Source organism: Nerophis ophidion, linkage group LG06 (genome assembly GCF_033978795.1).
Source record: "Nerophis ophidion isolate RoL-2023_Sa linkage group LG06, RoL_Noph_v1.0, whole genome shotgun sequence".
NCBI lineage: Eukaryota > Metazoa > Chordata > Actinopteri > Syngnathiformes > Syngnathidae > Nerophis > Nerophis ophidion.
In genome coordinates this window covers 36,027,381-36,040,034 of record NC_084616.1, presented here as the reverse complement: position 1 = coordinate 36,040,034, position 12,654 = coordinate 36,027,381, and the positions used below count along the sequence as shown (strand labels likewise).

Genomic DNA, 12,654 nt, shown 5'->3' with positions numbered 1-12,654 from the left:
ATCTAGCTTTTTAATTCCATATAGTGCTTTGAGAACTGCAACAATTCTGTAAAATTCTGATGGTTACAAAATCCCAGCAAAAATGAGTAACACTAAAAAAAAACTTTTAGTGAAGTTATTTCACATCGCTGACCAAATAAATGACGAAAAGTTACTAATTATGTGTTTTATTCATTTCATGGATAGAAAGAAATCCTAAATCAAACACTGTACCTGAAAAAAACTGTTTCTCTCTGCAGGTCGACAGGATGTGTTCCCAGCAACAACTGGTCTGTACTATCACAGACACACCGGTATGACAAATAATGGTTACGCCCAGGGGCGTATTTAGTCATTTGAAGGCCAAAAGTAAACTTAGTCATTGGGGCCACATCACAAAAATATGGTAATTTATCATGTTGTAAGAAATTACCAAACGAGCTGAATATTAAAGCTCGACGAACCGCACAAGGAGTATCACTGATCCCAACACTTTTACTGTAAGTAATAGGAACATCCATCCATCCATTTTCTACCGCTTATTTTTACATGTCAAGATTTTTGTTAAAATGTAGTCCGTTTTTCCGAGATCTTTTTGTGTTAGCAAAGTTGGACTGGATGTCACACATAGCGCTGTTATCATGTAGGCTGGCAGTGTATGACTGGTGGTAAAAAGAACGCTCTTGACGGTGGCTATGTGTTGTTGAATGAGAAATAACTTTTTATGTAATGTTTTGGGGCCCATGGATGTTGTGGGGCCCCAGGCAAGTGCCTGTGTTTGCCCTAATGGCTGATTCCACCTACACAGGGCACAAGTCCATAGGGCTCGGCAGGCCAGGTGTTGGTTGACCGGTGCAAATGACACACACAGACCAAACATGCTGATAAATGACTGAAGATTATCACACAAAGGCGTGTTGGCCGACTGCTGATGGGGGGAGACTGAAGCCCCGATCAATTATTAATCACTAAAATGAGTCATTAATCGAGCAGATTCTGCCACCTCAGAAGGGTGTGACAGATTATGGTTTCCTTGTCTCATTCTGCGGATGTGATGTGGCCACAGTTCATCACGTCATGGACATGATGACAAGCAAGGGAGGCAGGAACAAAATGTCAGCAAAGAGCAAAAATATCAAAGATCAATCATTAAACTCGATCAACATATATTTTCACTGTCAAATTGCATCAACTTGGTACTGATTACTTATTGCTTCTCATTAGATAGCATTGTCTTTACGCATTTGATCCAGGATCCTTTCTTAACACTTTCAAGAGATGAAGTGCCTGATCTACTAGAGCAGTGGTTCTCAACCTTTTTTCAGTGATGTACCCCCTGTGAACATTTTTTTTTAATTCAAGTACCCCCTAATCAGAGTGAAGCATTTTTGGTTGAAAAAAAGAGATAAAGAAGTAAAATACAGCACTATGTCATCAGTTTCTGATTTATTAAATTGTATAACAGTGCAAAATATTGCTCATTTGTAGTGGTCTTTCTTGAACTATTTGGAAATATAGATATAAAAATAACTAAAAACTTGTTGAAAAATAAACAAGTGATTCAATTATAAATAAAGATTTCTACACATAGAAGTAATCATCAACTTAAAGTGCCTTCTTTGGGGATTTTAATAGAGATCCATCTAGATTCATGAACTTAATTCCAAACATTTCTTCACAATAAAAGAAATCTTTAACATCAATATTTATGGAACATGTCCACAAAAAATCTAGCTGTCAACACTGAATATTGCATTGTTGCATTTATTTTTCACTGTTTATGAACTTACGTTCATATTTTGTTGAAGTATTATTCAATAAATATGTTTATAAAGGATTTTGGAATTGTTGCTATTTTTTTTAGAATATTTAAAAAAAATCTCACGTACCCCTTGGCATATCTTCAAGTACCCCCATTTGAGAACCACTGTACTAGAGGTTTGTGTGTATTAAAATGAGAGCTGTCAAATGATTAAAATACTAAATCATGATAAATAGCATTTTGTTGATAGTTAACTCAGTACAGAGCGCCAATTAAGCTTAAAGGCATTGCCTTTGCGTGCCGGCCCAGTCACATAATATCTACAGCTTTTTCACGCACGCAAGTGAATGCACGGCATACTTGGTCAACAGCCATACAGGTCACACTGACGGTGGCCGTATAAACAACTTTAACAATGTTACACTGTGAACCCACACCAAACAAGAATGAAAAACAGATTTCAGGAGAACATTGGCACTGTAACACAACATAAACACAACAGAACATATACCCAGCACCCCCTGCAGAACTAACTCTTCCGCGACGCTACAATATACACCCCCGCTACCCCCTTCACCCCCTCCCACCTCAACCCCGCCCCCCAACCCCGCCCACCTCAGCTTCCTCCCAAATTCCAAGCTGCTGTTTTGAGGCATGTTACAAAAAATAACGCACTTTGTGACTTCAATAATGAATATGGCAGTGCCATGTTGGCATTTTTTTCCATAACTTGAGTTGATTTATTTTGGAAAACCTTGTTACATTGTTTAATGCATCCAGCGGGGCATCACAACAAAATTAGGCATAATAATGTATTAATTCTACGACTGTATATATCGGCATTGATTGATATCAGTATCGGTAATTAAGAGTTGGACAATATCGGAATATCGGATATCGGGAAAAAAGCCATTATTGGACACCTCTATTAATTACTGTACCCTTATCATATAATTTTCAAGTTTTTAATGCCATGACTGGACATTTGATTTGCTTTAATCAAATGTTTTTAAACATTATGCTTTTTATACAGCTCAACACTAGAATGACATATACAAACGTTTAATGCCAATTAAAGAATATCTGCTGTGTGTTGGTGTATTTGGTAGGAATTCAAATTGTGCATTCCTGCTGCAGGAGCACTTGCAATCAAAGGAGAGGAGCTACACTTCCTTGTTTAGATACCAGTTTCACGCATTAATAACACAAAATGTGGATTGTTGCGATCATGGTTTTATTGTCAAATATGTTTAGTAACATAATTTGTGATATTTGTACCTGAATAAATGCTTCTGATATTCTGTATATAGCATGTTGTACAAGGTAATGGTGTTCATATATCTGTCAGACCGTGGACTTTGGGGTTTGGATTGTTCTTCCGATCCAAAGGAAAGTTGGCACGAGCGAAACGTGAATGTGAGTACATATTTATTCTTAAACATTATAACTAACAAAAGGCAAACAAAAGGCAAACAAAAGGCGTGCACAGTGGCGGAGAACAAACCTGACTACTGAAAACAAAACCTAGCACAAAGGCATGACTATGGACAAAAGAACAAAAGACACTAACGGTGGCATTTAAACAAACCAAAAACGTACGTGGCATGGACAGAATGATTAAGCATCATGGCTTGACATGAAGGCAGTTGAGGTATAAAGTCGCTAGGCTGACTTCCTGGAAACTTCCGGTATAAATAATAGCTATGATGAGTGCAAACAGGTGTGAGACATGATGACAGGGGCTTGACGTGAGGACAAGCTGAAAACTAATGAGTGCTTTGGTAATAAGACAAACAAGGAAGTGCAGGAACAAGAACTGAATGTCCAAAAAAAGAAAACAAACATGACCAAAACAAAACATGATCCCATAGACGTGACAGAGCCCCCCCGTTAAGGACAGCTCCCAGAGGCCGAAAAAAAAAATTATGATCAAGAATCATGGGAGGGCGGTAGGGGGTCATGGCGGTGGGTCGCCAGACCACGTGTCCCCGTATCCACCGGGGCAGAGTTAGGTGCCGGCGACGCGTAGAGGCCCGCTGTACCTGACGAGGTGGGTGACCTGGGAAGGGCTACATCCGTGGTTGACAAGAAGGTCGGCGCACCTGGCGTGGTGGACGACCAGGTAACGGCCACATCCGTGAACAACGAGGAGGTCGGCGCCCATGGCGTGGCGGACGACCACGTAGTAACCACATCCGTGGCCGACGAGGAGGCGGACACGTCGTCATCGTGTCAGGCGGAGAAGCTTGGCATGGTGCGTCAGGTGGCAGGTCTTGGCGTGGAGCTGCTACTAGCGGCGCTGGAGCTTGGCGGCGTGGAGCTGCTACTGGCGGCGTGGTGCTGCTACTGGCAGCACTGGAGCTTGCCGTGGTGCAGGCAATGGTACCTGTTGTGGTGCAGGCACTGGGGCCCGGCGTGGTGCAGGCACTGGAGCCCGGCGTGGTGCAGGCACTGGAGCTTGGCGTGGACTTGGTGCTAGCCATGGACTTGGACTTGGTGCTAGCCGTGGACTTGGTGCTAGCCGTAGACTTGGTGCTAGCCGTGTTTTTGGACTTTGTGCTAGCCGTGGACTTGGTGCTAGCCTTGGACTTTGTGCTAGCCGTGGACTTGGACTTGGTGCTAGCCGTGGACCTGGATTTGGTGCTACCCATGGACATGGTGCTAGCCGTGGACTTGGTGCAAGCGTGGACTTGGATTTGGTGCTAGCCGTGGACTTGGTGCTAGCCGTGGATTTGGTGACTTGGCAGGCCGAAGAACTGGTTGTGGTGGTCGTGCTAGAGGCCGTGGCTTGGCATGACGCTGAGCGACCCCACCTGAACCGCTCCCAGCCCTAGCCCCCCCCTCAAGGAGCGGATACCAGACGCGCTTCCCGCAGTCTGGAACTGTCTTTTGGGGTGGGTGGAGGGAGGTAAGGAGGGGGGTTGAATCCTCCCCTTTAAACGGTCCAAAAAGTGTTTTTGTTTTCGCTTGGGCTTGAGTGGGTGAAAAAAAGAAAAATGTCGTGACATGGGCGTGGCTTGAGTCTTGGGGGTCGGGCATGAAATTTGGATGGCTGTGACTGATTAGATCTAATGTTCAAAATCATGTTCTGGTAATATTTTTTTATAGTTATTGGGCTAGAATCTTCTGCTAGAGGCGGGTGATCAAAAGCAAAATTATTGACAGAATTTTTTTTTTCCTGAGATGTGATGTCATCAGCTGACGGTGGGGTGACATTGTCCTGGGGAACCGGGACAGTATGCAGCCTTTTTACGCCCGGATGGGGAGGAGCCATTGGGAGCGACGCGTCCTGTCTCCTCGGAGAAGCCTTCCCAGACGTCCTTTGCCTGTAGCGGCGCTTCCGGAACTGCGGTGACGTAGTGCCATCCTCGGACTAAATGGAGCTAATGGGAACTAGCTTGCCATTAGGTCCCCACATCAAATCTCTGCGCTCCCCGGAGAAATAACGCAGCGTCTCTTCCTCCATCGCGCGCAGGACCGCCCAAGAAGTCTCGTCCAACCCTCTTGCGGAAAAACTGGTTTGTAGCTGGCGACTTTCTGTCAGACAGTGGACTTTGGGGTTTGGATTGTTCTGCCAATGGAAAGGAAAGTTGGCACGAGCGAGACGTGAATGTAAGTACATATTTAATCTTAAACACTATAACCAACAAAAGGCAAACAAAAAGCGCGCAGAGTGGCGGAGAACAAACTTCACTACTGAAAACAAAAACTAGCTCAAAGGCATGACTATGGACAAAAGAACAAAAGACAATAACTGTGGCATTTAAACAAACCAAAATTTTACGTGGCATGGACAGAATGATTAAGCAGCATGGCCTGGCTTGGAGGCAGTTGAGGTATAAAGTAGCCAGGCTGACTTCCTGGCAACTTCCGGTTTAAATAATAACTAAATTGAGTGCAAACAGGCGTGAGACATGAGGACAGGGGCGTGACATGAGGACACGGTGAAAACTAATGAGTTGCTATGGTAATAAAACAAACAAGGGAGTGCAGGAACAAGAACTGAATGTCCAAAAAACAAAACCAAACATGACCAAAACAAAACATGATCCCATAGACGTGACAATATCTGCACGATAATGTCTCAACCTTCTCTATTTCTTAATAAAGTCTAATATTCTGCCTTCTTACCATTTTGTAATCGAGTACTATCAACCAAGACGTTATAAAAAATACATACACTTTATTTAAATCTGCCAGAAATTGACCCTCTCTATATTCCTTAATTGGATAACATTTATGTTGGTTGAAATATCACAGATTATATTACAAAACATTTTTGAGAAAGTATAATTGTAATATAAGACAATTTAAAATGTTGTTACTGTAGTCACCAGATGTGAAGCATAGCGTTAATATTAAGAAGCCGAAAGTGTGTGATTGGTTTGAGAAGAAGAGTCTTGAAATGTTTTGACGACGCGACAATAATAAAAAATATAAAGAAGTGACTCTCGACTTCATGCTTACAGTCTTTCCTTTCTGTTGAGGTTTTATGCCATCTTACAAAAGCAGTTAGACTGAAAAATTCCATTTTATGTCAACAATGTGGACTAAAATGTGCACATTGACAGTTGCTCCAGTGATGACGTTTCACGGCAATCGTGTAATAAAAAAAATCGTCTTGTCTTGTTGGGAAATTGACATGCGGTGGCTTTGGACTGGGTGTTGCCATAATGTATTTTCTTTTTTTTGGCACTTTCTGCTCGTTATTTTCCCACTTGTGGCTCATCGGTAGCCAGTGAACACATCTACATTTTCTCACGCTACGGAATGGCCCGAGGGTCAAACGGGAAAAAAACGGGTGCGCAATTAGCGTCCCAAAAATTCGCGCCAGAGCCTAATGCTTTATTATCGCATTGACTTTGACAACCCTAATTAAAACACGTGCAAGTTTAATAGCACACGCAAAGCTGAACTATTAAACCCGTGCAAAGAGGATGGCATCCCCTAAGTGAGTGCAATCCTTTATGCTAGTCTGTTTTCATGAATATGCAGATTGTATACAGCTCATCAGAACACCAACAAATGGGTTAGGGGAAAGACAATCCATATATAAATCATTTAGCTTATGCAGTGTGCTTTATCAAGACTAAAACTGTTCTGAGGGAGCTGTTTTGCGTCTATATTTTGGTACTTTAGAAGGAGGTGCAAACTGGCAGTTTCGCAGAAGTAGCTGTGAGAAAGGAGGCGATCGCGCTGCAGCTCTGTCCTACGAATGCTTGACTTGCTTGTCAACTACAAAAGGGGAGTAAGTATTTCATACACTCCTGATTTTACAAGTTTTCATACTGTACTTACAAAGCATGTAGAAGTCGGTAATCTTTATTGTACATATAAGGTGAGTGACAAAATCTTAAACAAAAATCCAGAAAATCCCATGAACATGACTTTTAAATTATTATTTTGCATTTTATTGCATGACATAAGTATTTGATCACCTACCAAAAAGTAAGAAGTTCACCTGTTAAGTGTTACTTTCTGAAATCCTTCTGCTCTCCATTCATTAACTGTATTCACTGCACATGTTTGAAATCGTTACCTGCATAGAGACACCTGTCCACACACTCAAACAGACTTCAACCTCTCCACAATGGCCAAGACTAGAGAGCTGTGTAAGGACACCAGAGATAAAAGTGTAGACCTGCACAAGGCTGGGATGGGCAAGTAGCTCGGTGAGAAGGCAACAACTGTTGCCGCAATTATTAGAAATCTCCCTCGTTTTGGGGCTCTGGGGTCAGGGCTCCATGCAAGATGGTTATCAATGATCATGAGAATGGTGAGGGATCCACCCAGGACCTGGTCAATAACCTGAAGAGAACCGGGACAACAGTCTCAAAGAAATTGATCAGTAACACATTACGCCGTCATGAATTCAAATCCTGCAGCCACCTCAAGGTCCCCTTTGCTCAAGCCAGCGCATGTCAAGGGCCGTCGAAGTTTGCCAGAAAATAGAGCTTTTTTGGTCTAAATTCCACCCGAAGTGTTTGGAAGAAGAGGAAGGATGAGTACAATTCAAAGAACACCATCCCTACTGTGAAGCACGGATTGGGCAACTTACTTTTTTGGGGACTGGACGATTGCATCGTATTGTGGGGAGGATGTATGGTGGTGGGTGCCATGTATCGCGAGATCTTGGCCAACAATCTCCTTCCCTCAGTAAGAGAGTTAAAGATGGGTCAGGGAAGGGTCTTCCAGCATGACAACTACCCAAAACACACAGCCAGGGCAACTAAGGAGTCGCTCCGTTCGGATCATCTCAAGGTCCTGGAGTGGCCTAACCAGTCTCCAGACCATACTTGCCAGCCCTCCTGATTTTCCCGGGAAACTCACGAATTTCAGTGTCCCTCCCGAAAATCTCTGGGCAGACTTCCTGGGGCACAAACATTAAATGCCCTCAAGTTTTATCTTATTTGGCTTTGATCATGTAAATAACCGTGGCACATGTTAGTCAAGCAGCAACTATACAGCAAACAAACATATAAAAGTCATAAATCATTATGTTCGGTGAAGGTTTCTATTTCCTTTTAAGCCCGACAACGCTCATTCAGCCGATTGAAGCAGTTGAACAAAGTGGAACAGAGCACTCACACGGAGGAGGCAAACTGTTGAGTGGGTGGCTTACAAAATTTGAAAACTACCTTTTTTTCACAGCAAGAGTACTAAATATCGCACCACCACTCCCCCCAAACCACCTGCTGCCACGCTGCGTGCACAAAGCGTGGTGATTATGAGCTATAAATGTGGACACTGCTTCGCTTCAACTCCGTGTGACTGACACGATTACATGATTCTATAAACACAGGTAGGCCGTGTCCTTTAATTACACATTCACCGCGTGAAGGAATTATAAAACAATAAAATGAAAAAAAAACTTCAACAATTACAATCCTAAACATTCAAGTATCCCAATCTGAATTGCTGCTGCATTACATATAGCTTATTTACTTTGAGTATATAAAGCGGATCTGGGCAAATTAGGGCCCGGGAGTTTTTCAATCTAGCCCGCCGGACATCCCCAAATAATTTTTTTAGATCTTTAAGATGGAAAGTGTAGCTGCAACTACTGTATGATGTGCAGTGATGTTTTCTAATGACTGGAAGTCTTCAACTATGTAAAATATTTCAATGGTTGGAATCTGCAACTATGGATTATATACCAGTTACTATTGTCATCAAATTAGTTACTATGGTCATTTAATTAGTTACCATGCTAATGTAAGTCAAACGAGCTGCTGTGACTATTTATATAATTTATAAAATCATACGAATAACAACATTGTGGAGGTAAAAGAGGCATGAAGAAATACGCCTTTAGGGTGGCGTTCACGCTTCAAAGGAGCTCTGGTACATTTGCTCTGCTCGCACGGCTTGTTTGGTCAAATGGCAACTCCATCATTCAGACCCGGGTGGGCACCAATCAAGTGGACCGCAGATTTGGTCCACCTGCATGTGAACTATGGTGCAGTTTGGCATCATAATTTAAATGACAGCAAACGCAAAAGAAAAGAAAAATATGAAGAAGAAAATGTGCTAAAAGTGCTGTCTCTTTGCTATGCTCTATCCCACTGTGTGTGTGTGTGTGTGTGTGTGTGTGTGTGTGTGTGTGTGTGTGTGTGTGTGTTCTCCTATTTCTACATTTCTTGAGAAATCAACAAGGAAAAGTAGCTTCCATATTAGGACCAGTAAACAAGTTAGGACATAAATCATGGTCCCAATACGGAAAACCATTGCATCTAATAGAGAATGTCTCATTTGCACCCCTGGTGGTGGAATCCATCACAATTAGGGTGGCCCCAAAAAGGAGGGATTTTTCAAATTGACTGTGTGTCGCTTTTAAAAGTGCTCTGCCTCTGGTCAACATATGAAATAACAAGTGTGTGTAAGAAATTGAAATGCGCCCCTTCGGCCAACATGTGTAATAACATGTGTGTGTAAAAATCGGGAGTGCCCCCCATATGGTCAACATATTTAATAACATGTGTGTGTAAGAAATTGAAATGCGCTACCTTTGGCCAAAATTATTTAAAAAATAAAAAAATAAATAAAAATATGTATATAGAGACATACTCTTATAACTTGAAGAAAATAATGAGGATTAAAAACCAATTACAAACAAAACACCCCCACTCTAAAAAAAAACCCTCTAAAAGTTTACTTTTTTATATTTGCATAGTATGTATATATTATTAATGTTGTAAATACAAATCTTTGTATATCTACAAAGGGTGGTCTTACAGAGGTAGACATTTTTCAGTGGTCTCAAGAAGGTAACAAATACAAGAATGTGTGTGTGTGTGTGTGCGAGCACGTATGTGTGCAGGTGTGACAAAAGCATTCTTTAATACAGTGACTCAACTTAAGAATACACCAATTTAAGAGTGTTTTGGAAATACAGTTGTGATCAAAATTATTCAACCCCCACACAATTTTGGTGTTTTAGCAAGTTGCACATTTATTCCGCATTTTTTCAGTCATATCAAATAAAGATGTGTCAAATAGACAAATGCAACTTAAATTGTAACACTGTAATTTAGAAAATACCAAAAAAGGAAATTTTTCTTAATATCTCATTGACAAAATTATTCAACCTCCTAGTTACATGCATCTTTAGTATTTAGTAGAACACCCTTTGGCAGTAATTACATCCTTCAAACGTGATACATAACCGGACACAAGCTTCTTGCAACGATCTACAGGTATTTTAGCCCATTCCTCTTGGGCAAAGGCCTCCAGTTCATTCATATTCTTGGGCTTGCGTGCTGCAACTGCCTTCTTCAAGTCCCACCACAGGTTTTCTATAGGATTTAGGTCTGGCGACTGTGAAGGCTACTCCAGAGTCTTCCAGCCCTTCTTCTGCAACCACTCTGATGTTGATTTGGAGGTATGGTTAGGATCGTTGTCCTGTTGGAAGGTCCAACGTCTCCCAAGCCTCAGCTTTGTCACTGACTTCATGACATTTGCAGCTAATTTATCCTGGTAGGAAATAGAATTCATAATGCCTTGAAGGCGCTGGAGATTCCCGGTACCTGAGGCAGAGAAACAGCCCCAGAGCATGATTGACTCCCCACCATGCTTAACAGTAGGCATGGTGTTCTTCACTTTGTAAGCTTCATTTTTTTCTCCTCCAGACATAACGTTGATTCATAGGCCCAAAGAGTTTCAGTTTTGTCTCATCACTCCATAGAACAGTTTCCCAAAACCTTTGGGGTTTGTCCAGATGATTTTTGCCATACTGGAGTCTATTTTTCTTGTGCCTAGTAGTCAGAAGTGGGGTGCGCCTGGGAGTTCTGGCATGGAGGCCTTCATCTCGTAGTGCGCGCCTTATTGTCTGGGACGAAACCTGCGTTCCCCCCCTGCAATGTCCTGTTGTAGTTCCTCAGCTGTTACCCGGGGGTTTTTCACCACTGTAAGCTTCAAATACACACACAGCATCCTCTTTCTACCACGCCCAGGTAGTGTTTCCACTGTGCCTTTAGCTTTAAACTTGTTAATTATGCTCCCAACTGTGTCTCTTGGAATGTGTAATGTCTTTGCTATTTTCTTATATCCATATCCTTTCTTATGAAGAGAAATTACCTCCTCTCTTGACTTCTTTGACCACTCCCTGGACTTCACCATGTTGCAAATACACCATTGACCATCTACAAGAAGCTGAGCGTCACAGTCTTTTTCAATCAGTTTAATTGTTGCTCGTTATGGTTCTAATCACATCTACAGGTGTTTTCAACACCTGATTGAAAATACCTTATTCAAATTCTGTTCTTAAGAGTTATGATCTTCAAGGGGGTTGAATCACTTTGTCAATGAGATATTAAGAGAAATGACACTGTGTGGTATGTTACAAAATATAATGTTGTAATTCAAGTTGCATTTGTCTATTAAATGCATCTTTATTTGATATGAGTATAAACAAAATACGGAATAAATGTCAAACTTGCTAAAACACCAAAATTGTGTGGGGGTTGAATAATTTTGATCACAACTGTTTGAGCTATCCGTTAATTGTTATGTTTTAAGTTGAAAGCCAATGTGTAGCAAATGTAACAACGAACCAATTTCAGTGTTTCACAGCTAGTCTGCGCCACACTGAAGCAGAATGAATCCAAGCCCAGCCAAGGAAGTTAGAATGATATTTAAATGGCGGACAATTATCCATGAAAATATGTAAAAGCTGCTGATGGTGTGTTTGACAGAGTAGCAGCCGGTAGAAGATATTGTAGAAGTGTGCTCTTCCCGGTAAATATTGCACATAATTAGTACATTACTGTAGTTGTTAGTAGTACATTCTATTGTATTTTTTACATATAATGTTTCTTATCGAGAAGTTAGTTTTTAATTAATTTTAATCAATCAATCAAAGAAAATTTATTTATACAGCCCTTAATCACAACTGTCTCAAAGGGCTGCACAAGCCACAACGACATCCTTAGCTCAGATCCCACACCTGGGCAAGAAAAAGACAATTTATTTCAATGGGAGACGTTGATTTTTTGAGTAAGAGCTCCATCACAGAACCAATTAGTCTCGTAAGTTGAGGCCCTAGTTTTTTATGAAATCTAAGACAAGATCCAAGTTGCCGTGCTAAGAAATAGCATCGGCAAAGTTTAGAATGAAAATAAAATGGAGCTGCAGTCTCATTGGCCTGGCGCTGCACTACATGTCACAATGTCCATCAGAGAACAGCCAATCAACAGGTTGGCATTGCGTCAAATATTCAAAGGTGCTTTATCGTCACGCTGCCTCAACCACACAACAAACTAACTAATGCATCCCCAACACACTCCATTAACCCCACGTCTGCCACTCACCTGTGCTGGGTGTGTACTGCAGGCTTCCCGCTTCCTGAAGGGGGAGAGCGGCTTGCCTTTGGTGGTCCCGGAAGGCACGTTGGAGGCCATCCTGCCAGCGTCTGT

General features: G+C 41.7%; 1 pseudogene; it reads right to left on the bottom strand.

Moving 5' to 3' along the window:
- The window catches only part of LOC133554633 (AMP deaminase 2-like), a 53,466-nt pseudogene extending 40,812 nt beyond the window's left edge, over window positions 1–12,654 (bottom strand).